The 26123-nt window shown below is 41.4% G+C and overlaps 1 long non-coding RNA gene across 1 annotated transcript; it reads right to left on the bottom strand.

Annotated features, from left to right (window-relative positions):
• Nucleotides 1-8920: 8920 nt before the first annotated feature.
• Nucleotides 8921-24969, bottom strand: LOC118494499. The gene is made up of 3 exons (XR_004896661.1): nucleotides 24958-24969; nucleotides 20874-20875; nucleotides 8921-8980 (listed from the first exon to the last, which is right to left on the bottom strand). It is a non-coding gene; the product is annotated as an uncharacterized LOC118494499 (long non-coding RNA).
• Between the last annotated feature and the right edge of the window lie 1154 nt (nucleotides 24970-26123).

Here is a 26123-nt window from a genome sequence, read left to right as displayed (position 1 = left end):
GAGTCTGTCTGTTAGTCTGATCTCTTGTTTTAACCCTCCTGTTTCTATATCAGAAAGTTGGGTTTCTTTCAACCAATCTTTTCCAAAAATAACTAAATGAAGTTGGCAACAAGCCTAGATGTGACACAGAATTGGGTAATCATTTATACTTTATGCTTTACAAACAGGCAAAACAGAGGAGGACAGCAGGTGAGAACGTAAGAAAGTGCGTCAAAGAAAGCCTCCAAAGTGTAAAAAAAAACATCCAAAAAAGTGTGCAAAAAACACAGAAATTGTCAGAAAAAATAATCAAAGTATTAAAACCCTCAAAGAAAAGTCCAAAGCGACAAAAAAAGCGTCAATAAAGTGTTGAAAATGTTTAAAATATGGGCGTCAGAAAGACAATACGAGGGTTAAGGGAAGGTACGTGCGTGTATGTTTGCTGGTGTACACCTGCATGTGTATGTACGTGGGCGTGGATAAGTGTATTGCATAATGATGTGTTTTCACATATGTTTTTGTGATGGGTTGTCTGTGATGTAATGTGTATGTAATGTGCGTTAGAATGGACCCCTGCTACGGCATCAGCCAATGGGCATCCTTTAATAAACAAACATACATAACCCAACAAAACTTAGTTGGAGCGTTCCAGTTTGCAGCATTAAAATACAATATCAAATATATGTACACACACCCCTCACTTATGACCACATACACGTTACCCATAATATAAATATATACTTAAATATAAAAATAGAAATGGAGAATAGAAATGTGCAAGAAAGAAAAGGTGCGTGTGCAAGAGACTGCAAAAAGATTTTGTCCCTGCTATCCAGAGTATCTTTGTCTTCATCATCTTCATCCTTCTTAGGATTGTTCATTATTTCAATGTTGTTCTGTGTGTATTCAGTGGTAGAATGTAACTAAGTACATTTACTCCAGTGATGTACTTCAGTCCAAATGTTGAGGTACTTGTACTTTACTTGGGTCTTTTCTTTTCATGCCACTTTCTACTTCTACTCCGCTACATTTCAGAGAGAAATATTGTACTTTTTACTCCACTACATTCATCTGTTACAGCTTTAGTTACTAGTTACTTTACACATTAAGATTTCTGCACACAAAACACATGTAGTTTATAAAATCTGATGTTTTATTCTAAAGTAAACTAGCCAACAATATAACGGCTACAAGTCCAGCTGAGATGATGAGACCATTAAACACACAACTGTCTGGATCCTTTACACTTTCTACAATGGTTTAACCCTTTAACTACATGTTCCTGATCATACTTACAGACTTTTACTAAAGTAAAATTTTCAATGCAGGACTTTTACCTGTAACAGAGTATTTTTACAGTGTGGTATTATTCCTTTTGACTTGAGTAAAGGATCTGAATACTTCTTCCACCACTGTGTGTATCTAAATGCAGTGCTGCGATTTGGACTTTGAACAGCCGTTCCTCTCCAGTCCGATCTTACGTTTGCAGTTGCTGTGCAGTACATAATGGCAGCTGCCATCATTCAGAAATCATCCCCAAATGCTGCTTTGTATCAAATCCAACCCAGAAAACTGTGAGTCAAAAATGTCCATTCTTTCACCTAAGCTTATCTGCAGCACAAGCCAACATCCCCCGCTTGTCTGATAGCATGATTTGCAGAAGAAGATTTTTCATTTTCACCAAGGGAAAAGATTTGTCTTAGGGCAAATGTAGCGCGGTGCCAAAACCAAGACGAGGGAGGAATCGTGAGTTAGGAGGCACATATCTCTGGGCCGAGATCAGGAGCACACTAAATATAGGCCACATCCAGTTGAATTTATTACAATATAATGAGAAAAGGATGTTCCTCTAAAGTGGATGTGAGGCGTTCATCCATTACGGAGGGGGGAGTTTAGTGTCGTCTCACTTTTCTCATGTGAAAGTTGGGAAACTCTGCGCCAACAGAGGCCCCTTTTTCTTGTCTCGAAAGCACCTTTATGTATTGAGGATTTTAAAATGTCATTCCAGCGAAGCAAATACAGGAAGATCGTATTTTGGGACATGGATTTGTCTCCTTTTTTTTTTTTTCTCTCAGCGATTTAAGCATGCACCTTTTTCCCCAGCCTCTGTCTATTTTCCTGCATGCCCGCTCTAATAAGAAAGAAACATTGCGAGGCACATGTGGGGGTTAAAAGGAAAATCCAATCGCCGGACACATAAAGGCGGGAGTGACACATCTGACAGCAGGCATCCAATGTTATCTATCCAGTCCGCCATCCACTCCCATTCCCTCCTCTCCTGCTGGTGTCATTAGGCGACAAGATTTCCCAAAAACATGTCCGGAATTATTTCACACCACATCTTTTGCAAGTGTGCTCCCCCTCCCTTAAAAACTCCCCTCTTCTTCACGGTATGGCGTGCAACATTAACCATTAACATGTCACTCTGAGGACAAGGCTCCATCTCCGAGAGAAGGGGAGTGAATAACCTTTAAGGACCAGGCGATGACTTCGATAATGAACTCCGCTTTCTTAGCAGGCCTGTCAGGGCTGTCAACAGATTTTACAATCTGTTGCTGAGAGGAGGAAGGGCGATAAAAAGCAGGGCGGGGGTGGGGGGTGGGGGTGGGAAACGAGGTGTAAGGTGGATGCCGCGCTACGACGTTGGATTGATTCGATTTGGACACATTCGAGCAGAAAATGAGAATTATTAGCAGGTTGGGTATACGTCGATGGGGAAGGCGGCGTTGCAACGTTTTTGTCGCCAAAAATTGGGAACGAGACGTGTCACAACAGGCTCGGCTGATGGAAATGATGTGACACTTGGGTTTTGCTGTCGACGCAGTGACGGGTTGAACCCTCAAAAAACCCACAGCTTTGAAAGAAAAAAAAAAAAGTGGGGAGTGAGGATGATGGTGTCTTTTATTGCTGGTGTTGCGGTCTAGCAAACCATTTCCAACGTGTCAGTAAGCACTGACGCCGTGATTCGCAGGGGCAAAAGACTTCTGGATGTCAAGGTTAAAAGAAAAGTATTTAGACATCAAGGGGTTACATATATAAACGTTGTTGGGAAGGATACTTTGGAAATGTAATAGGTTACTGATTACAAGTTAGCCTATTTAAAATGTAAGAGTAGTGTAACTACTACTGTGGGCCCTATTTTAACGATCTGAGCGCACGGCGTGAAACGCCTGGCCCAGGTGCGTTTAGGGCGTGTCCAAATCCACTTTTGCTAGTTTGACGCCGGAAAAAAAGGGTCTGTGCGCCGGGCGCATGGTTCTAAAGGGTTGTACTTAGTGTCTTCATTAATCAGAGGTGTGTTTTGGGCGTAACATGCAATAAACCAATCAGAGATCATCTCCCATTCCCTTTAAAAGCCAGGCGCGTTTGGACCTTGGAGCATTGCTGTTATGATGGCGGATTTGCACCGTAATATATTTATTTTTAATCTTCTGCATGTGTGTGTGCTGCTGTGCGTCCCTGTGTGTGTAACAAGCATAGTGTGTGCACGCTGTGCACAAGCCTAGGAGCATTTACTAATTTGCTGTTAAAATAACTGAAATGCTGCGTTATTGACTTTAGACCAGGTTTTTGTTGGTCAATGGCGCGATCACTTCCTGCTGCCTCAAGATAGCAATACGCCCAGAATGCACCTGAACACACCTCCCTGTAAGACCAGCACGCCCAGAATGCACCTGAACACACCTCCCTGTAAGACCAGCACGCCCAGAATGCACCTGAACACACATCCCTGTAAGACCAGCACGCCCATGGGCCACAGATGGGCGCAGGTGCATTTGCTATTTAAACAACGTGGGCGCTAGACGGGAAATTGACAACTGTGTCGGTCTTAAACTAGCAAAGACACTGGCGTTGGGCTTTGCGCTGTGCTGCGCCAGGTGAAAGATAGGGTCCTTTGTGTCTGTTCTTTTTTTACCTGTACCATACCATGATCTATGGATGGATAGACGATATCTCGCTTCCATGCATGCCGAGTGTTTATTATGGTAGTTACAGTAAAACCGGTTCTGATTCTGAGTCTAGTCTAACTATTTCAATTACTTTATCAAAGTAATGCAACCTATGACATTTTTTATTACTTCTTGACTACTTTTTCATGAATGGCCATTAAATAAAAACTACCGGATACGCACCAAGCAACATATGGTGCTAAAATACTTCAATACACATTAAAAGCCCGGTGTGTCACACAAAAGGTGGCCATGTCTTCCCTACTTTATTTAGTATGGCTGCTTGCAGTTACTTTAAGCTAACTTACATACCTGCAGACATAGGCGTAATTTACAGGGGGCTTACACCCCCCCCCAATAATCAAAACTGTCCCTACCACTCATGTGCCAAATAACTGAATGGAAGTCTTATTTCTTGCTTTCATTATGTCCGTTGGACTGTAATCTATCTGAGCTAAGCAATTATTTTACTGGAGCTAACGTTAAAAGCCAGTTGCCGTCATCTTGCTAAAATTAGGTAACAACAGCTTTTATTTCTAAGCTGTATCTTATATTTATATAAGATTCAAGAATATCTCAGTGGGGTAGAGGAGGCATGGGTGAAGAGGTATTCATAAGAAATTTCCTTTACATAAATAAAGACATTTGCACCATAACTTGATGTAGAAAAGGCACAAATTGTTGCAGAAAAATTCAGCAGAATGCAGGAAATTAAGTGTTTGATGCTCAACATTTCCTTTGGGACGACCCACAGACACCCCTCTCCCCCTCCTGGTTAACCCTAACCCTAACGCATTACAGTTACCTTTATTTTGTTATTAAATTATGTAACGTCGTTACATGTAACTAGTCACTCCCCAACACGGGATATAACTGATTTGTTTCAACTGTTATGTCTCAAAAAAACTCCACTTTTCTAACACAATTAGGCCAGTTTTAAGTTAAATATATACTGCAGATGCAGTTAGTTTTGAGTTGCAGGAATCAGGAGTTAATATGATTTATCTTGATTTCACAAAATGTAACAACCCTTGTAAGATCCTTGAAAATATCGCTTCTAAATCTGACCTATAGCTCCAGTTCTCCCCCAGACATACACTAAAGCAGATCAACATATTAGTGAATGGGCATTTTTCTTGATCGTTTCTAATTTTTCTGAATGTCTCTACATTTAGCCCAGCTTTAACTTTTAACTGCTGGTTGGATAGACAACGCCATGTGACATGAGTTAATGTTGGAAACGAACCAAATCTTGCTCTGTATTTTTTTTTCTTGAAAGCATGCATCTGTTGCTTTTGGTTTCTTTCTGTAAAGCTATCACATTGCAGCGACATTTCTGTGTGGTCCACATTCAGATTGAACTACACTCCTGAAAATTTTGGGTGCAAGCAGCCAAGATCCATTTTCATTTCCACACCGTTTAACCCCCCCCCGCCCTACCCCTCACTCTAAGCGTAAAAAGTAGCACCCTCTCTCACTTGAAGGCCTGCTCTTCAGAGGAGCACATTCAGTCGGAGTGTGCCAGGGAAATATTTGCTTTGAATCATCAGAGGACATGATTTCATTTAAAGAGCTCTTTGATGGAGGGGCACACTTCTTCCTCGCCTGTGATGTGGCTCAGCTGAGAGCAAAATCATTCAGAGTGCTGAAGGAGTGATACCGGTGTTTTTGTGTACGTGAGTGTGTGTGTGTGTGTGTGTGTGTGTGTGTGCTGAGATTGGTTAGTGTGTGTAAAATAAAGAGGAACCCAGTCAGAGCAGGGATGCTAACTTACGGTGCTGAACCCATGCTAAATTTGACTAAAAAGAGGAATAAAAAATCATCTTTTGGAAATTGACCTTAATGCCTTAATTAACTTTAAGGACACCAATTTTCTTTGTGAATGAATAATGTATCGTAAATAAATAAATGTTCTTCCTTAAAATACAGGAGTCATAAGTAAGTACACCCCTACGTTAAATTCCCATAGAGGGAGGCAGATTTTTATTTTTAAAGGCCAGTTATTTCATGGATCCAGGATACTATGCATCCTGATAAAGTTCCCTTGGACCCCACATCATCACATACCCTTCACCATACCCCCACATCATCACATACCCTTCACCATACCCCCACATCATCACATACCCTTCACCATACCCCCACATCATCACATACCCTTCACCATACCTAGAGATTGGCATGGGGTACTTTCCATAAAATCATCTCTCAATGCAAATCAAACCAGCTATTAGGCTAACTGAAATAAAACCATGCCAATACTTACTATGCCGCCTGTATTTTAAGGAAGAACATAACTGGCCTTTAAAAATAAAAATCTGCAGGCACATTATGACCAATTTGAGCCTTTTCCGCATCAGTTTATGGTGCAAAAGTCGTTATTTATTGTACGTTAAGGGAATTATTACTATTATTCATTATGCTTCAAAGTTTAAATCAATCTTAAATTAAGACACAATTCTTGTTTTCTGTACATGTTTTCAGCCCCCTCAACGGTTAATTTGACCCCTTTTTGGGGAGTGGGTTTTCTTTTCATACGGTTGCACGCAACATGTTTGTGTTTTCTTCAAACCCGCCTCTGGACAGGAGTTGGATCAATCAATCAGCTCGCCCAAACATGCAAAGCGACAAAATTAATATTATTCATATCATAGCCTAGTTTTTTTTACAGGAAATATTCAATGTAACCCCCCCAATGTAATCATGAACATTTTCACAGGTAACTAATTTAATTACACATTTTTTCCCCAGTATCTGTAACAGATTGCAGTAACCTTCACTTTGTAATTAAACTACATAACGGCGTTACATGTAACTAGTTACTCCCCGACACTGCATATAACTGACCTATTTCAACGTCCATCAAAGAAACTCCACTTTTCAACCACAATTAGTCCAGTTTTAATGTAGATATCTACTGTAGATGCAGTCAGAGCAGGGATGCTAACTAATGGCGATGTCTGTGCGCATGCCTTTTGCATTTACTATGATTAGCACGCGTGCATACAGTATGCATGTATTTTTGTGCATGGGAGCAACACTTGCACATGCACTGTTCTTGAAGTTGCACTGTATGCTGGTTTGGGACTGTTTCTTCTATACGTATACATGCAACACGTTTGTGTTTTCATCTCTGTTTCAAACATACATGTTGACATTTGGGAGATGTGCACGTAGGCTCCTCTGCAAGCTTCTGCTACTGTTACATAGTTACTCTCTTAACATCCTTTGCTGTTTTGCCTGCATCTTTTCCTGAGGCATAACTCCAACTTGAACCAATCAAAAACACAATGATCAAACAGAATCCAAATGCCAGATCATCAATGCTCCAGAATCAAATCTTTAAAAAAAAAAAAACTTCAGTATGTTGACTTTTCAATTCAACCTTCTCTAGATGCCAAACATCGTGGATGATTGACACAAACCATCACAGATACATGAATATGAATGTGTGTGTATAGCGTAGTGGTGTTCAACAAGTAAAAAGCAAGTGAAGAAGATCTTTGAAAGATGCCATGAAATAGTCTCTAAACCACGTGTCCAACTCAAAAGGCCCGTAGGACAAATTAGGCCCCTCGCAGATTTAGATCCGGCCCACATATCAATTTAGGTTCACAATTAATTTTGGCCTACCAGGTTTTTGACGCTTTTTCCGAAGTTTTTGGCACTTTTTCAAACATTTTTCTGCTGTTTTTGTTGCTTTTTTCACCTTTTCAATGATGGCTAAGGTACTGTAAGGGAGAAGACTATATGAGACATGCAATAATACAGTCAACATATTTGACTTTTCTCTTAAATAAAAGCATGTTAATACACTCTACATGTCTGGCCCTGGACGTGATTCTTGTTCTCCAGTCTGGCCGTTAGTGAAGTTGAGTTTGACACCCCTGCTCTAAACTAAAGCTAACCCTAAGTAGATTTGATAGGGGATTCAAAAGGATTTAATACTGTATTCCTAACTGTGTGTGCTATAAATGCATTTGCAGGCTTACGTACCTGCATCAGTCTGCTTGCTTTTTTTCTGTGAACTACACATTGTGTTTACATGTTCTCCACATGCTTTCGTGTGAGGTTTGTGTTTGTCTCTTGTGCCTTTTCGATGGATTTGTTACACGCCCCGGCTGTTAGCAGAGTCGACAGCCCACTGATCTCCCGTCAAACTGAGCAGCGCTGCAGGTACGGCGTGCACAGGCTTTTTGCTTTGAGACTACCTGTCATCACACATCAGGAGATTATGGCGCTTTGCTCTCTCTCGCTCTCTCTCTCTCTGTCTCTCTCTGCACTGAACGCACAGCAGCTACTACACCATCTGTAAAACGTTACATCAATGAGGTACATATCTCAACACGGAGCCAAAGATAATCTTTGGCATTTAAATAAAAAAAAACACAGTGGTGCACAATGGCGTCACCGTGCAGCAGGCCTCTCCGCTGAGTCGGCCGCCGCGTACTCCAACGCTCAGATAATGCCAGATGCCGGTGCCATATGGGAAGCTAAATTCATCATCTGTTTTTTAAGAGTGGTGGTGTCTTCGTTTTCAATTTCAGATTGTGCTGTCACACTATCAATTCAGGCCCCCTGACACATGAGAAGATGAAGGCGGTGATTATGTTTATCGAATCGCAAATTAAAAGAGGAACAGCGTACTGTGATTATGAGTGATATGTGAAATGTGTTACTTTGACTTCACTTCCAAACTTTTCATACCATAACCAGTTAATGAGCACGTCACTTTAATTGATGATTGGACAATCTTTATATTTTTGGGCAAATATTTTAGAGGCAATTTCCACCAGGACACAGTATATTGTGTACTTTTCTTTAATTCAGGGGAGTCAAACTCAAATTCACTAAGAAAAAAGCAGCAAAATTGTCAAAAAAAAGAGCTAAAAACGTTGGAAAAAGCATCAAAAATGTTTATTTTGACGCAAAGAAAACTTCAGAAAAAGTAACCAAAAATGTATTGTGAACCTAAAATTGATATGCGGGCCAGATCCAAATCAGCGAGGGGCCGGATTTGGTCCGCGGGCTTTGAGTTGGACACATGTGCTCTAGGTCAATATAACTCAGTATATTGCATGATTTTCTTTAATCCCTGCAGAGTATTTCTCACATCTATGACTGAAGGCAAAACAGGAAATATGAAGCCTTTTATTGTTACCAGTGTGTTAATATATTTAGACACAGAATAAAACGTAAATGATCATTCCTGCAATAATCCTCAGTGACCCGTGAGGGCAGCGCATCTTCCCCGCCCCCCTGGGGCAAGTCTTAATGCGCTCTGGTGTCTCTTTACTCGGTGAACAGAGGTGACGTCTGCAACTACATAAATCTGATTTAGAGGGGTTTTGCACACTGAATGAGCAAACACACGAGCCCAGCGTCGCCTCGCATCAGGACAGAGAGCGCGAGGAGGAAGGTTGGTTCCTACCAGGAAACAATCAGGGAGAGTGGTCGTCGAGAAAAAAAACGTAGATCTGCTTTCTTTTTTAGATTTGTGGAAAACACACAAACAAATGGTGGGAATTTGGGAACGTGGAGATTAGACATGAGCCATGTTTCCATCCACACGTTTTTATGCGAGTTAAGTAATACCAAATGAAAAATGCAAATCCGATTGAAACTCTTGAATATCGGCGCAAAGTTTTTAAAACTTTCTTGTGGCAGCAATAGAGGTAGTGATGTTTCCTGTTTCCTGTACGGGACTCTCACACTGCCTCAAACCACAACGACAAGTCTGATCGCCGGTTACATGACTGGCCACCGCAGCGTGACGTCAGGTTGCGTTTCTCCAAAAGTTAAGTCAGTCTTGGTCTATATAGACGACGTTTCATTTCCAGGATTGCTCCGGTGCTGCCGTAAATTCCTCCGGAAGTCCATCCCCTTCCTCTTTCTTTGTGTTGGCGTTCTAAACTCTGGTGGATTTGTGAGGACTAAGGTTAACTGCTCCTCAGATCTCTGCAGGGTAAATCCAGACAGCTAGCTAGACTATCTGTCCAATCTGAGTTTTCTGTTGCACGACTAAAACTACTTCTGAACGTACACTTGTTCCACCAAAACAAGTTCCTTCCCGAGACTATTTAGCAGAGGCACCGTGGCTCCGTCTGGAGCTTAGCACCGCCCAAGACGATTGTGACTGGTTTAAAAAAAAAAAAAAAAAAAGCCAATAAACCAGAGCACATTTTTCTCCCATCCAGGAATGCTGTGTGGACTAGCCAGACCCTCCTCCGCAGCGCTGTGGAAGAAGATCTGACAATGCCTTTCCTAAACCTTTCGCCGCGGGCCCGCTATATTTTTTTGCGGCAACCCCTGCCACAGCCTAAACGCACTACCCCCATTCAAAATTAATGGAAAGACCTGCATTTTTGCCGCAGAGTCTGACGGCCCACGCAGACGTCTAAACGCAGCCTTACTCTCTAACTTGAAACTTGAACGTGACATCATCACAGCCCTGAATCTGGGCGGTTAGGAGCAGCTGTATGTGTATATATTGTGTACACACGACTCTAAATGATGACGCTGATGGCTTTCTACAAGCTCTCTCTGCTGCTTTGGCTTGTTGAAGCCAGTATTGATGTTATTGCTCGAATGCGGCCGTTAGACTCCTTCTGCACAAGCCCTCTGCTCTTTTAATCATCTTGTCCACTTGGTGCACGGGTTCAGCTTCGTTGTGAATATCTGGTTGCCATGTTATGTGTTTTAACAGGATTTCAGCCCGGATACGGGACGACGCAGACTTGAACTAAATTAAACTTGACTGGGTGCCAGGAACAGGACTGAGTTAGGCAACAGGGAGAACATGTAAAAAGGCCAGACGGGTTTTTATTTGGAGACGGTGACTGGGTCAGACAATTGGTGCTAGTTGGAAGAGTGAGCAAATGTGAAATGAGATTATTTTTGCATAATGGCAGATGTGAAAGTGGCTGAAAGTTGCAGAGACAGGCTTGTGACTGGAAGGTCAGCGCTTTGAAATGAAATGCCTGCTGAGGGAAAATGACAAAGCTCTGCTCCTTCAAAAACTTTGCTGTCATTGTGCCCTGGAGCAAGGCACTTTGCACAACCCCAAAGGTTGTGGTGAACGGGTCCCTGGTGTAAAATACGTAAACACAGTATGATTATGAGGCAGGGTGTTGCTGGAAAAAAACAAGGGTTTTTGTAAAAAAAAAAAAAAAAGAAGTGTGAAAATAGGAATGAGTCACTGTCTGCACCCTGTCAAAAAAAAGATGAAAAGACACGAAAGGTAACATCTCACCAAACCAGTGAAGGTACGAACATAAAAGGAACTAAACATGACAATGAAGATGCATATGCTCTTGATATTTTAAGGTGATGTTCACACAAAATGGCATAAGCAAATCATCTAAGAGAAAACTATTCTGGGACAGATACTCATTGCAGACTGAGAACTGACATTTTGCCACAAATAGAGCAAATGGGGATTCAACAAGACTTTACGCTTGAAAATGCCTTAAATTCATGTCTGGTCCATTTGCCCTCAAATTCATCACAGCATAATTTACCTACTTAAAATATTAATTTAACACTGATCTAACACTGAAAAATAAAGGTGCTCCATGTCCATAAATAATGCCTGTTAATTTGAAGATATAAAAAGTCAGCCTCCACCCTGCAGTGTTGATTTTGTCAGCTTTAAGTGTGATTATAATTATGAACCAACTTTCCCCCACCCCCTCCAATCATAAAGATGAGCTGTCATCAGGTCAAACGTAATATTAAGAAACAAATTAAGAACTGTGACAAGTTTTGTGTCACTGATGTAACAGCAGATGAAAATGACTGTCAGTGTGAACATGTCAGCTTATGCAGAAACCGAGTGTGTTTGTGTCCATTTTGGGAAATATTAGGCCCTTAAAACGTAACTTCCGTTTTCTACAACATGGACCCTATTTCCCTATGGTTTTGTGTCTAAATGACAGATGGGAACAATCTTCCTGAGAATTGTGCTGTGTTTTTGGTGTTTAGACGCTGGGCCAAAGTGTAGCAGTGCAGAGCAGACAGGCTTGTTGCTGGAGTTCATTCACTGTTGGTTTGGTTTAACATTGACTCTATTTTTAGCCTGACATCTGAAGTATCCATGGAGTCTAAATGTGGGAAAAGCCTGTCCTCCTTCCTCCCTGGGTGTCTGATGTTTCCCAGCAAACCCTGCTGCAACCCTGTGTGTGTGTGTGTGTGTGTGTGTGTGTGTGTGTGTGTGTGTGTGTGTGTGTGTGTGTGTGTGTGTGTGTTTGTGTGTGTACGAGAGAGTAAATCAGTGTGTGTCTAAAAGTGAGAAAGTGTGTGTGTGGAGAGTCTGGGTGTGTCAGTGTGTGTGCACACATGTGCCTGTTTGACTGTGTGGGAGAGTTTTACGTGTGGGTGTGAGAATGTGTGTGCTTACATGCCTGTGTGTCTATCATAGTAGAGGTGTGTGTGACAGTTTGTGTGTGTGTGTGTGTGTGTGTGTGTGTGTGTGTTTAGCCGTGCATGGTGACCAGAGGACTGTGGGAGGACTTCCTCTGTGGATCCTCTCTGTTTTCTTTTCAAAGAATGACATTCCTAAGCTGTTTCACTTTTCAGGCAGGAAGTGGAAACCAGCCAAAAATGATTAAAACCAGGAACGGCAACATAACAGCTCGAGCACCGCCACAGAGTTTTGGAGTGTTGACACAAAGTCAAAGAGTCGTGATATATTGTTTGATAAATCTCAATAACTGGTGGGACAGCACATTCGGGTCTGGGAAAGTAGATCACAGCTCTCCAGAATGCTGGATATTCTTGCATTTTCTGCAACATAACTCTTTTCGCAAATTATTGGTTTCTACATGTTGAAACTCTACCCTCTGTCGGTCAAAGAAATCCTATTTTTGTTTCTGGGGACAGGCCTGATGGAATAAAAATCATCCATGTGTCCCTGGTGGGCTATTTAGTGCAGTTGAAAGTTGATATTGTTTTATCACATCTAAAAGAAATGGCTCTTATTACACCTGGTGTTCCCAAGGTTAGTTTTGGGAATGGTTCCCATGGACAGCCATGCACTGTATTTGGTGACTTTTAGCTGGGACCAGGGTCTTGTCACCAAACATTTGTCTTTATAGTCCAACAAGCTCCAAACATTACTTTTGTCATATTTTGTGTACTTTGTAACTCCCAGAATTATCAGCATATTAGGATATATTACGAACTCTCTAAGCCAAACACAACGTTGACATTGGATGGCTTTGCAAAACCTCAGTTCAACTTACAGTTTTTGTATGATATATTATTTACTAAAACTGCAGCTACAGTTTGATTAACATGGATGGATTCCCAGACAGGCCTGCCAGGCACAAGCCCGGGGGCCCAAGGGGTCAGAGGCCCCCTAAGCCAGAACCTCCCTAAACTGTTATTACTTACAGTTTCAATCCAGAGCTGCTGAAACGAGCCTGTTTCTTACATGCTAACATTTCAATAGCAGACACAACAGATGTATCAGGAATACCATTTCCTTAACAGTGTACTTCATTAATTTAGCGTCACACTTCTATATCATTGTTGGACTCATATTTACTATGCAGAGAAATAAAAATAAAACGTGTATACCCTCGAAAGCATTATGGATGAACATGGTACAGTTGCCTCTGCCAATTTGCCATTCAGCAAGACATTCAGGCTACTCTTTACTTTATTAAGACATCCTCCACTGCAGCTCCCCTCTAAAGACTGAGACTTGAGGGGTTGAGACCTAGACAAGACCGAGACTTTAAGGGGTTGAGACCGAGACTTTGAGGGGTTGAGACCGAGACAAGACCGAGACTTTGAAGGGTTGAGTCGGAGAAAAGACCGAGACTTTGAGAGGTTGAGACCGAGACAAGACCGAAACTTTAAGGGGTTGAGACCGAGACAAGACCGAAACTTTAAGGGGTTGAGACCGAGACAAGACCAGTGCCAGACAGCCAGAGCTGCTTCTTCTGTCTCTGAGATTTACTTTCTTGGGAGTGCGTGTTAAGGGGGCGGGGAGAGGGGGTTAACAGTAACACATTTCAAATTAGAAAGAGTTATTGGTTGCATTTGAAGCAGGATGTTTTACATCCAATCACAGTAATGATGTTAACACATAAAATTGCTGATGCCCAATTTAGTGATATCCCTGCAGTTGTGGTCTTGACAGGTCTGAAAATAAAATTGTGCGTCCTCTTTATCTAAGACCTTCAAAAAGTGGTCTTGAGAACATTCTTAAGACCAAGACCGATCTCGAGTACTACAACACTGGTACGCGCAAATAAATATTTCTGAATAGAAGTTGGGAAATCATAAAATCTATTTCTATTTCAGGCATTAGCTGACGAGAGCTGCTCTGAGAATATGCATGCAAGAGTCATATGAGCTTTACTTCCTGCATTGGCAACATTACAAGAATCTAACAGGAGGATCAAAGGTCAGATCGAGGGCTTCACCCTCAATCTACAGATGTCAAATATTCAAATACAAATACATACACACAAATATTCATGTGTGTCTTGAGAATGCGTGTCGGAGAAGTGCAAGAGAGAGAAGCAAAAAGCTCAAAGTCATAATCGCATCCATCAAGAAGTCGTTGCTCGCTCTACCTCGCTCCCAGCTCACCCACGTCGGTGTCAGTTTTACGAGGCTACGGTGGATCAACAGTAAAGAGATATACGGCTGTTTATTTTTAGACAAAACACAGTTAGCCACCCCTCTCTCTGCAAAGTATTTTTCTTTAAAACATGCATGAACCTTGGTGGGGATTCAGAATGCGGCTCTCATGCATTGTTAATGAGGCTCCATAACCCTTCTCATGACTCCAGGTCGGGATAAGTGCAACCTATCCTTGTTTTCAAAACTTACACCGAAACACCGGCTCACATTGGTGAATTATTGACCAGCACACAGATGTTGTCTGATGACGACAATACTGCATGTGTTTTTTTCTGTGGTACTCTGCACACAGTGACTAATCACTCCACATTATATTGGTTTTGTGCTGTTTGATTTAGCGATTTACTTTCTGTCTTGCTTTTACAGTTTATTGCGTTGTCGTTCTGAGCTGTTCAACAATGAAATCAGACTTGATGCAACTTGAATGTACTGGATCTAGGGCTGGGCGATATGGAGAAAATCAAATATCACGATATTTTTTGACCAAATACCTCGATATCGATACTGCAACGATATTGCAGTGTTGACTATTGGAGACTTTTTTATAAATAATCATCAGTAATGTGGATATAATGACTAAGTGTGTGAAGGCAAATAATAGAACAGTTACAGTGATATAATATTGATATATTGCCCAGCTCTAACTAGATCAGCTTTTTGTTAAATCTGACCAAAATTCAGTGGACTTTGTTTCATGTTTATTTTCTTTACTAAAGCTTTCGCACAGGGCATCAAAGTAAGGAGATGAAACACAGATATAAAGATACACTGTTATAAATATGTTTCAGGGGTCTAAGAGTCACTAAAGCATCTAAATTTGAGTATCAACTTTATTTTCTTGAGATATTTGAAAATGTAAAAACACTTGTTTATATGCGAGGGCTCTAAGAAAGGCAAAGGATGCTAGAACAGGAAATATAGTGTTTTTTATTCCAATCCAACTAAAAAGATTTCTTCCCCAAGATGCTTCATGCCTGGAGGAGCTATACAGTAAATGCATCGTTTGCTCCAAAAACATTCTGAACCAGTGCAAAAATAAAGAATAACTTTAATAAATTTGGTGTGCAGAAAGTCATTGAAAGGCCATTTAGTTTGCTAAGCTTTAAAACAGCTCTCATCTGTCAGCAGCCGGGCCTTCCCAGAGTGAAATCATCCTCAGCATACTGTCTGTTTTAAAGGGAAAAAAGTGCTTATGTAAGCAGCGAAAATGACACATTCTACTTTAAAGTGAAGTATTCTACAGGTCCTCAGATTGGGGGAGTTTTGAACGGGCAAAGATCTGGCGACTGAGGCTACATTCACATCGCTACGTTTTTGTTTTTTAGATATTTGAGCCAAAAGTGATCTCCATGCACACAAGTGTTTTTAGCTCCAGTAGGAGAACTAATCTCTGTTTAAACCAACAGGCCCAAACCTCATATCTCATCAACAGTCTGGTATACTGGGCACAAACAGGAGACAGCGTATAGACTCCGCCTGTTGCTTGTAGTTGCCATGGTAACATTGGTAGCTTAGTCTCAGAGAACGAGACGTTGTGACCGATAAGAGCCAATCAGGAGGAGAAACGTTGGTGTCAGTGTCGGTGTTGCCAAAGGTCTCCGTTTGCACAACCCCGCAGATTCCAAACCAAAACGGGTCAGAAGTGTTTCCAAATGTCTCCGGTTTAGGGGCTCGGAAACACCAGAGCTTTACTTTACTCCTCCAGCGAGTGATTCCAGTTGAGTAGAAGCCTGATTCTGTGTAAGCTGAGGTGATTTATCTGCCTCTCCCTCCTCAGATCTGTCTCATCTTCCCTTCTTTCCTTCTCCTTCTCTCTTCTCTCACCAGGAAGGGGGAAGGGGAGGTCAAATGAGGTAGTTATGATGAACCGTCACTCAGATCCTGACAGCAGCTTTCTCAGCCACTCGCGCTCCGAGGAGTCCAATTGATAACACGACTCAGTCAATGTCAGCGCGTCACCGGGGCCCCCGTTTAAATGCACTCCCGGCGCTGTCGGATAAATCACATCAAACATCACTAACAGATACCCCCTCCCACACCACCCCCCCTTTCCCTCCTTTGTCGATAATTGCGGTATTCCAGTTGCTCCTGTAGATGTTCCAATGCCTCGATCCCTCAACCAATTGGCTCTGACAAGGGGGAAAGCAGTTGCTGTCAAAACTGTTAAAGGGGAGGATGATATTTAAGAGGTGTACCAGATAACAGATATCTATCACCTCTCTTGCAAGCCTACATCATTTTCTAAAGGACTGCTTGATCAAGATGTCTTTCCTCTACTACTTCCCTGGCTGAAAGTGAAGTTATGACTTGGGCCACGATGACTCCATGTGTCTTTGGCGAGAGGGAATGTGACAGGTATAGAGAGCAGGGATGTGCAAGGCAGATACGCCCGGAGAACATGAATAAGTCAGGGGAGGGAGGGTGTATTAAATATTCATTCTACCGATATCGCTCTTTGTCACATCCTCTTTAACAACAATGAGTACGGGCAGAGGAGGAGGGAGGAAGTGGGTCCTTAAACTGGCGCCGGCTAGACATGTCATGCAGCATCAAGTCATGACTGGGTTTTTAACCTGAGGCGAGGAGGATCCACAGCTAACTCGTACCGTTTGTTTTAACTACGTGCACGTGGCAGATGGGTGGGGTACCGCTGCCTGGGAGGAGAGAACAGCGAGAGCGTCGACTGGGTCTGCAGCTTTTCAATTCAACTCAACACGACAGCAGCTGATTTGACTGATTAGCACACCTTCCACCAGAGGAAGAGCGAATCGGGGGAAATTAGCCGCTGACGGCTTTTGGCTGAGATGGAAATCTGAAGTCTGTCAGGCCTTAATAGGACACGGCTGAGAGCGGCTGCTTCACGCCATTATAGGTACCGTTTAGTCAAAGGGTTAGGGTTAGTCAAATAAACCCAAACCCTTTGTTTCCCAAACATTTCATAAAGCTATCTTTTTGGGCACTTCCAATCTTTAACTAATGTGTTAGCGCCTAATTAGCAACCCGACAAAAGCCTTCTGTTCTCCATCCAGTCCTTGAGTCGTGAGTAAGACAAAACAAATATGCAAGTACAAAAAAATCACAGTACTGCAAACATGATGAATTGTCTTTTGACACAACCTTTTAAGGGTTCTTGTACCTTGAGTTTAGGATCCTAAAATTAAGGCGCATGTTGCTTTTGAATGCATCCTAACTATAAAGTTTACAAATACACAAAGTTATGCTCTTATTAATTTGAAATGAATAATGCCTCCTAAATTCCTGATTGCAAAAAAAGAAGAAATAAAAACATTTCTTTTTGGTTTTTTTTTTACAGAAAGTGGATGTGTAGTAAGTGATTGAACAACTTTAGGGCAACATTACCCCAACAGATGTCTCAACACATGACGCAGCGATACCATGGCAACCTCACGCTCTGATCATTTCTACTCCATATTTTGCTGTTTGCTGTTGATGCTGGCAGATATGTTGACCTGTCATGTTGCTTCGAAATTATCCACAGTCAAATCAGGTTTGTAAACACTTTCATTACAAGTGAATTGTGTTGTGCCTTAGATGACAGAGATGGGGTGATAAAGAATATGATGCTACTTTCAAACAGACACACAACAGATTACAAAGTCAGTTGTATATTGACATGTTTCTCATTCCAGGTCCGGAGCAGGAAGTGAAGTTGCCCTGGAATGTTGCTTAGTTGGTTAATAGTAGTAGGTAATAATAGTAGATAGTGAACAGATGTCGCAATCAATGCATTGATTCCAAATGGTAACTTCTCAACACATTCTCACGCCCATCGTGTCAAAAAGCAACCCTTGGTCAGGTGCCTTTGGTGTTTGTTAGTGACGCAAAAAGTCTCCTTTAGCGTCCTTTTTTTGAGGCTCTGGGTCGGGACTCTTGGCGTCACTTTTTGACACTCTCGGTCAGGACGTACGTTTCACTGACATGTTGCACAAGAAGAGACAGGTTTAGGAAAAGATCGTGGGTGGGGTTATAAAATGTCTATTCAGTGACACACTACCGTTGTCGCTGTTAATACTATGTCATCTTACAGCACCGCAGTCGAGCTGCTGCTCTGCCCCGTGCGTTCCATACAGACGCTAAAGGGTCTTTTTTGTGTCGGTATCTGAGGCTGAGAGCCACTGACCAAGCATCAGGATTTGACGAGTTGGAGCGAGAATGGCTTGCTTCTTGCTGATTAGATAAACTGTGTTGCATTGAATTGATCACTGCAAATGGTGCCTGCAAAAAAATATCAAGAGCCTCCAACCTAAAGGGTTTTTGTCTCTAAAGATATAAAAGTACTACATCTGACTCTTGCCCTGCTTAACTGCAGGTTTCTGACAATGAGAAGCACCAGCTGGATGAAAGACATAATGTGAATGCCGTCATCTGAGTCTGTGCTCTGAGTAATCTACGCCACAGCAGAAAAACTGAAATGAGGACAACACTCGCAGTGCCAAATGGGCACCTCGCAGGTGCTGATTCACTGCTACACTTTTCTGAAGTGGGGACCAAATACAAATGCACATCTCTCGACTTTAACAAATAGCTCACGGCTACAATAACAAGCTGCATTGGGTCATGAAATATGTCTGAATAAAGGAGAAGTAGGTAATATAAATCCAGCCGGCCTGCCAAGACATGGGGAACGCTTCTCCCCGCGTGTCGACTGTTGCCATCCACCACAGGAGTGACGCCGGAGCCAAACTTCATAATACAACAATGTAAATCAAAAAGTCAACATGGGAAAGAGGGGGGGGGGGGGGGGACGGAGGGGCAAAGCCATACGGCGCACAGTAAATCCCAAAATCAAAACTCAGCATCCTTTGGTTTCTAAATGCACTGCTGTCATAAAAGCATTTCCATCGACAAATGAGTCCACGGGAAAGGTCAATAGTTAATTGAATAATCTATCACCTTGGGATGGACTGAGTGTACCACGCTATGCAATCAATGACAGGCGCATTAAAAGGTCAGCCACAGACTTCCATGATAAGTCACCTGGCTAATGTTTTCTTTGGTTATACACAGCTTCGAGCGTCGCTGGAGAGCAGCTAACAGGCCACTTTGGCCGTGGTCCAGGCTCATTCAACAAACACTGAACAGATTCATAAGAGTAATGAGGAGTTTTGATCCAAAATTAGATATGAACAATGGGGCTGGGTATCATTAAAAAAAAATTGATACCGGTACCAGCGGTGGAAGAAGTATTCAGATCCTTTACTTAAGTGAAAGTACTAATACCACACTGTAAAAATACTCTGTTACAAGGAAAAGTCCTGCGTTGAAAATGGTAAGATATCATCAGGAAAATGTAGTTAAAGTATTAAAACTAAAAGGTAATGCAGAAAAATTCTCCCATTTTAGAAAGTGTAAAGGATCCAACCAGTTGTGTCTTTAATGGTCTCATCATCTCAGCTGGACTTGTAGCCGTTATATTGTTGGCTTGTTTCATTTAGAATAAAGATAGCTAGTTAGCGTCCTCGTGTAACGTTAGCACCTCTCTCTCGCCCTCTGCCGCTTATACCGCCTTCTCGTTCCCCTCCCCCTTTCTAAACCTGACCAATCAGCTGAACTAGGGCAACATCTTCCCCCAATGAACACCCCAAGAGTCCCATATTAGTCCTGCAGGGTCGCTACAGTATTTTAATAAACTACATGTGTTTTGTGTTCAAAAATCTTAATGTGTAAAGTAGTTAGTTAGTTAGTTAGTTATAGTTTATTTCTGTGTCATGCCAAACATTTTGGCCCATCCCACATGGGATTAAGACACCACAAACTTATTTAGCAAACGTCTTCCTGTCGCATATACAAATTATTTAGAGAAATACATGAATACTGTAAAGTAAACTAGTAACTAAAGCTGTAACAGATAAATGTAGTGGAGTGAAAAATACAATATTTCTCTCTGAAATGTAGCAGAGTAGAAGTAGAAAGTGGCATGAAAAGAAAAGACTCAAGTAAAGTACAAGTACCTCAACATTTGGACTGAAGTACAGTACTGGAGTAAATGTACTTAGTTACAATATTCAATTGTTTCATCTTATCTTAAAGCAAGGAATAAAAACTGTTGCCACCAGCGGCGATGTATCAGTTTTGCTTAAAGCCTCCTTCATTTTTCATATATGAGTTAAGATTTAAAGTATTTTAGCAAAAACAGTACAAAGTCTGGCATCCACAGCTGCTGAGCTCTACCAACACAACAGGAACATTCATTTAGACCAATAGTGGTACATTTGCAGCAATAGCACTGTGTCACACTGACCACCGTATTAGTTATGCATGAAGAACGTCTCCTTATAATGCCAATTTATTCCCATTCATATGTGCACTTTGCAGGAAGGTATGGCTGCCTCTCTTTGAAAACAAAGAAAGGATTGCAATGTTAGCTGATGCTTCCAAGAAGAAGAAGGAAAAAAACAAAAACAATAATTATGCAAATCTGAGACGGAATAATTATGGACATATTCATTATTTATAGGTTTTGGTTTTTGCTTTGTGCTATCAGAAACTAACTCTGAGCTGAATGTGCGACCGTGGCCTTCTCCTTTAATTGTGTGTACATAGAATTATGTCATTCATTTCAACCATTGCTAACGCAATTTCATTATGACCATGGGGTAGAAGGATGGAGATTGCCAATTTGGTTCAGTGAGAAACTTCATATTTTCTCTTACTTTCATATGCATGCGTTTGTTTTTTTCTCACCACGTATCTAAATGTTTACTTTGCTGGAAATATTACATTATGAAATCCATATAAATGAGTAAAATTACTGCTCAAACTGATGTAATGATGGCCTCTACCGTGGAGAATCTTATTGATGTAATCAGCGAATGGCACAAAGCAGCCATTTTTCCCCCAGTAATTGGACTCGGTGGTACAGTCACTCATTTGTCCAGTGATTAGTCTTAGTTTAAAGTAATTGTAACTGGAAAAACACACATCCAACAGGTTTATGCACATTGTCTGGGCCTCAGGGAGAGTGTGATGCACAGAGTCTGAAAACTGATCTCAAATGTTTTGAATTCATTTTATTTTCAGCACGTCCAAGTTGTATTGCATCTTTCCTTATCTGACAATGTTTGAAAATTAAACTGTTTCTGAATGCCCTGTGAAGAAAAGAGCAACACGCTCTCATGCAAGCTTGTAACATCATATTTTGATCCATTAGAATAAAACGTTCCGGGACTTTCCGTGTGAAATGTATGCATGATATGTTGATAGGATGCATTATAGTTCATGTCAACTTTTTCCAATTTACATATATATGCACCAAAATGTTTTTCCGTTCAGTGATTTCTATTTTGATCCTATACACTGTACATTATTATTTACAAAATATACCTCCATTTTTTTTTTTACTTTACCACTACTGTTTCTCTCATTCAGACTGAAAGCTACATGCTTAGATATGTGCTTCAATGTGTATTTATAGATCTATAAAGGGAAATAAGGTATCATATTTTTATTTAAGTGTGCAGCTCCCTCCTTCCTGCTTCTTATAGGTTCTTTTTTTTTTTTTAGAGGGAGTGCTTCTTAATATATTGTGTTACTCACTGGCCCGGCCAAGTTTTATCAAAATATGTTTTGTTATGAAAAATATTCAAATGTATGTAAAAAACAAAAAATGGTAGCAGAACTAGTTGTGTGTGTTTAATGCGTCTTCTCTTCTAATTAAAACAAAACTGTTGAGACAATTAGGAAGCCTCCTGAGTGCTGTGTAGAGCCGATGCTGTTGGTTCTGCCTGTGCAAATATATTTTAGCCTGTGTGGGTTATAATAGACAGGTTTTTGTCCATACTGTGTACAGCCTTTAAGACTGAGCTTTGTTGGTTGAGCATGTTGTATAGGCAGTGTTTTGCTGTTATTGCCGTTGGAATGCAGTATGTTGGAAGGTAACGTTGTTGCTGTTTTGTCAGTTTGTCTATGTTTGTCCTTTTTGCTACTTCTAATTTTTACTAGTCTTTTTTTTTCCATTCACTTTTGTAATGGCCCGCCCAAATTACAATTTCTGCCTACGCCACTGGTCTGTCCAGCACGGGTTGCTTTAACTTCCTTTAAGTTATCATCCTCCATGCTCCTTTACAGAAGCAGTATTCCCAACCACTGAGTTCAGTATTTATTATATCCTAAATATAGAAATAAACTTTAATCATAGGACCCAATAACCCAAACTTTAACGTTATCCTCCAAAAAAACATCTTGTCAAAAGTTAGTCTTTTTTCTTTTCTTCATATAGTTATTATAGAGCAAAAACTCTTTTATCATCCCCTTGCAGTGCAAAACAATATCCCCTAAACACAGAAGCACCCCCGCTGAATTCTCTGAGAAGACATGGGCACTTGTCACGGAAGATCAGTTTTGTCGTTTCCCGTCTCTCTAGTGTTTTGAAGATGGACCTCTTCACATTGATCCTCTGTGGCGTTTGTTTGTCATCCCATGAACCATCACTGTCAACGCCAGAGCCGCTCTATTCCCACCGCGCCGCTCATCCCCAAAGAGGGTTTAGACATACAATTAGCCACGGTTATAGCACCATCAGTGATGCAGCGGTTGGCGACTTACAGACGCCAAAATCAACATCCCGTTATCTCCAACAACATTGTCCATCACATACAGTATCCCTCCGTTCGCAGAGGACAGAACAAAGTTTTGGCTACAAACTGCCAAACAACTATTCTTTTCAACCCTCTGATGTGATGTGACTTTCTTTAATAATTCATCTGCTACATCGTGTCACGCTTGTCACTGAAATGCACTTATGATCCCAGCGCTCCAATCATGACAGACGGTTAAATAAGCTTCATACAATTTCATTTATACCTTACATGTTTTGCCCTCGCCGTGCAGTAGTAGTATGTATATCTAATACTCTACATGTGTTTTGAGCCATTCTTCATATGCTTCAGAGGCATAAAAGAGAATAAGAGATTTAACAGGAAGAGAAAAAAAAAAAAATGAATGAGGAAATAGTAACGTCGACAATTCCATTTATATTGTCTGCGCTAAGTGTATGCTCAGTCACTTTGAGGAGTGCCGCACTTGAAGGCTCTTTGCTGAAAATGTCCATAACTCAATAGTAACTTGGCCGCGTCTCAGGCGGCTTCCTCTCTCCCGCCATCCTTCACGGGAATACTTTATGTGCCATCACCTCCCTGCGATGGAGAGCGAAGCAAAAGTAATGTCTGTTTCCTGTCCAGGCGCTTTCCCTTCAGCAGCCGAGACTGCACTCCTGTAGCTGATCTGCGTACTGATAAAGGTTCTGCCGCCGACGGGCTCGCTTTGCTTTCTCTCTGGACGTTGTTTTTGTTACTTTGCCAGGGTGCGTTATTGGCAGAACATCTAATTTGAACCATTTGAGCTTCGGTTGATTTCCATGACAAATTGAATGATGGATAGCGTGGTAGACCTTAATAGCTTTTGAACAATTAAACATGTCACTGAATGCAGCCGCAACTGGCCTTTTACAGCAAATCATGGCTTCCTTCAAAATACTCGTCTCAGTTACCGGCCTCTGTGTGGCTTGATACTGAAATACTAATGGGTTTTTTGCAAGTCAATGCCAATACTGTTACTTTAAGATCAGCTGATCTTAAATATCCAGTAATTTAAATATTTAGTATTCTGTTCCTTCAAGACTGTATTGCACACGTGTCAAACTCAAGGCCGGTGGGCCAAATCCAGCCCCTTGCTAATTTTGATCCGGCCCCCATATACATTTAGGTTCACAATACATTTTGGCCCACCTAATTTTTGTCAATTTTCACGTTTTTTTTCAAAATTTTTGATGCTTTTTCCAAATGTTTTTGGCATTTTCTTTGGCATTTTTGTCAACAAAACTGTAAGTGAGAAGACTATATGAGACATGCAATAATACAGTCAAAGATATTTGACTTTTCCCCTCTGACTGCGTGTCAATCACTGCTCATGCACACACATTCATTCTCCCTTGTGGGGGGAGATGCTTACAAGACCGTTTTGGGCTTTAGTGGAAAGGGGGGAGGGAAGAGAAGTTGTTGATGTTCAAATTTTTTGGCCAAGTCCTGGATCTTCACAATCCTCCCTACAGCACCTTTAATTATATTTTATTTACAGACAAATAGGAAAGGGAATTGATGTACGGCAACTGTCCCCAACTGTACTCAAAACCGGGGACGTTGCAACTACATGATCAATGACATTGAGCATTTTCACATTTTGGTATTGCTACTTTCACTTAAGATTTTTATATTTCCTCCACAATTGGTTGAAAAAGAATACGCCTCTGAAACTGCACCAATACTCTATCCTCTTCAACTCTTAAATCTAGAGATGGTCCGATCCCATTTTTCGCTTCCCGATTCCGATTCCAATACCTGAACTTTGATGATACAGAGAACCGATCGAGCGTGTTAAAAAAATGCATAGCCTATATTTCACTATGTTGAACAGCTGTATTCTACTATCCCTGTATGGATGTGATAGGATTGCTATCATTGTTGTTTGGTCTGGCTCAGGTTAAACTCTCTGTGAAACATGATCAAACACAAAAAATGAATGGAACTTTCTTTTACTATCCACTTTGAAAGTGAGTCATAACGGCAAAAAGAACATAAATAAACTACTTTGAAGTCGATTTTTCTTCGGGGCTAAATTACGTGGTATCTGATCGGTGCATAAACTCCCGTACTTTCCGATACAGATACCAGCATTTTATGCGGTATCGGAGGCTTTTCCGATACTGGTATCGGTATCAGAACATCTCTACTTAAATCCAGATATTTTAGGTTACTCCTCGGCAGGTTTATTGCACAGTAAAGGCAAAGGAAATAAAGATTCATCAAAGTAGCTGTGGACAAAATGACATACCGCCGAGATCAAACGGAAGGCCCAACGACAGCTGGCTATATCGCCGCATGAAATATTTTGTCCATCTCTGTTACCATCTTGCATTTGTCAGTATTTCTCCGCAACCTATGACGCGCTGGACAAATGAAGTCAATCTGATTCGTTCAGTCTTGGCGTTGTATAGGTGTTTTGGGAGAGACACGCGGCCGTCTCAGCTGGCCTGGATCACAGCATTACTCAGGTTAACACACACATCTCCACCTTCGCTGGTAGTTTTGTGATCTTGGCTCTCCTAATCCATCACATTTCCCATCCGATGGAACATCCTGCTTTTACATGAAAAAAGGGCAGAAAGAACGGAAGAAAAAAAACAATCACTAAAAGAGATACAAGGGGCTGATTTCATCCATCTTACACCCCTGAAGTAAATCTTTTCGAGGGCAAGCGGAGATCTACGCTCCTCTCCTCTCTCTCTATTTCAGAATTGCCTCGGAGCTCATCCATAACGGCTTTGCGGGCCCCCGGGTGCTCGCAGGGGCCGGTCAGAGCAAACAGGGAATTGAATGAGGCGAAGGTAGACAGAGAGGAGACAGAAATGTCTCCTTGGAGGTCACGCCGGCAAAATTGAAAGTCTCAGGTATAGTGGGAGCCTGTCGGTTTAGTAAAATGGATAGAATTTCCATTTACCCTCGGCACCCTCTAACCCCCCCT

This window comes from Sander lucioperca, chromosome 24 (assembly GCF_008315115.2).
Source record: "Sander lucioperca isolate FBNREF2018 chromosome 24, SLUC_FBN_1.2, whole genome shotgun sequence".
In the NCBI taxonomy this organism is placed as follows: Eukaryota; Metazoa; Chordata; class Actinopteri; order Perciformes; family Percidae; genus Sander; species Sander lucioperca.
This window is presented reverse-complemented; position numbering and strand designations above follow the sequence as displayed.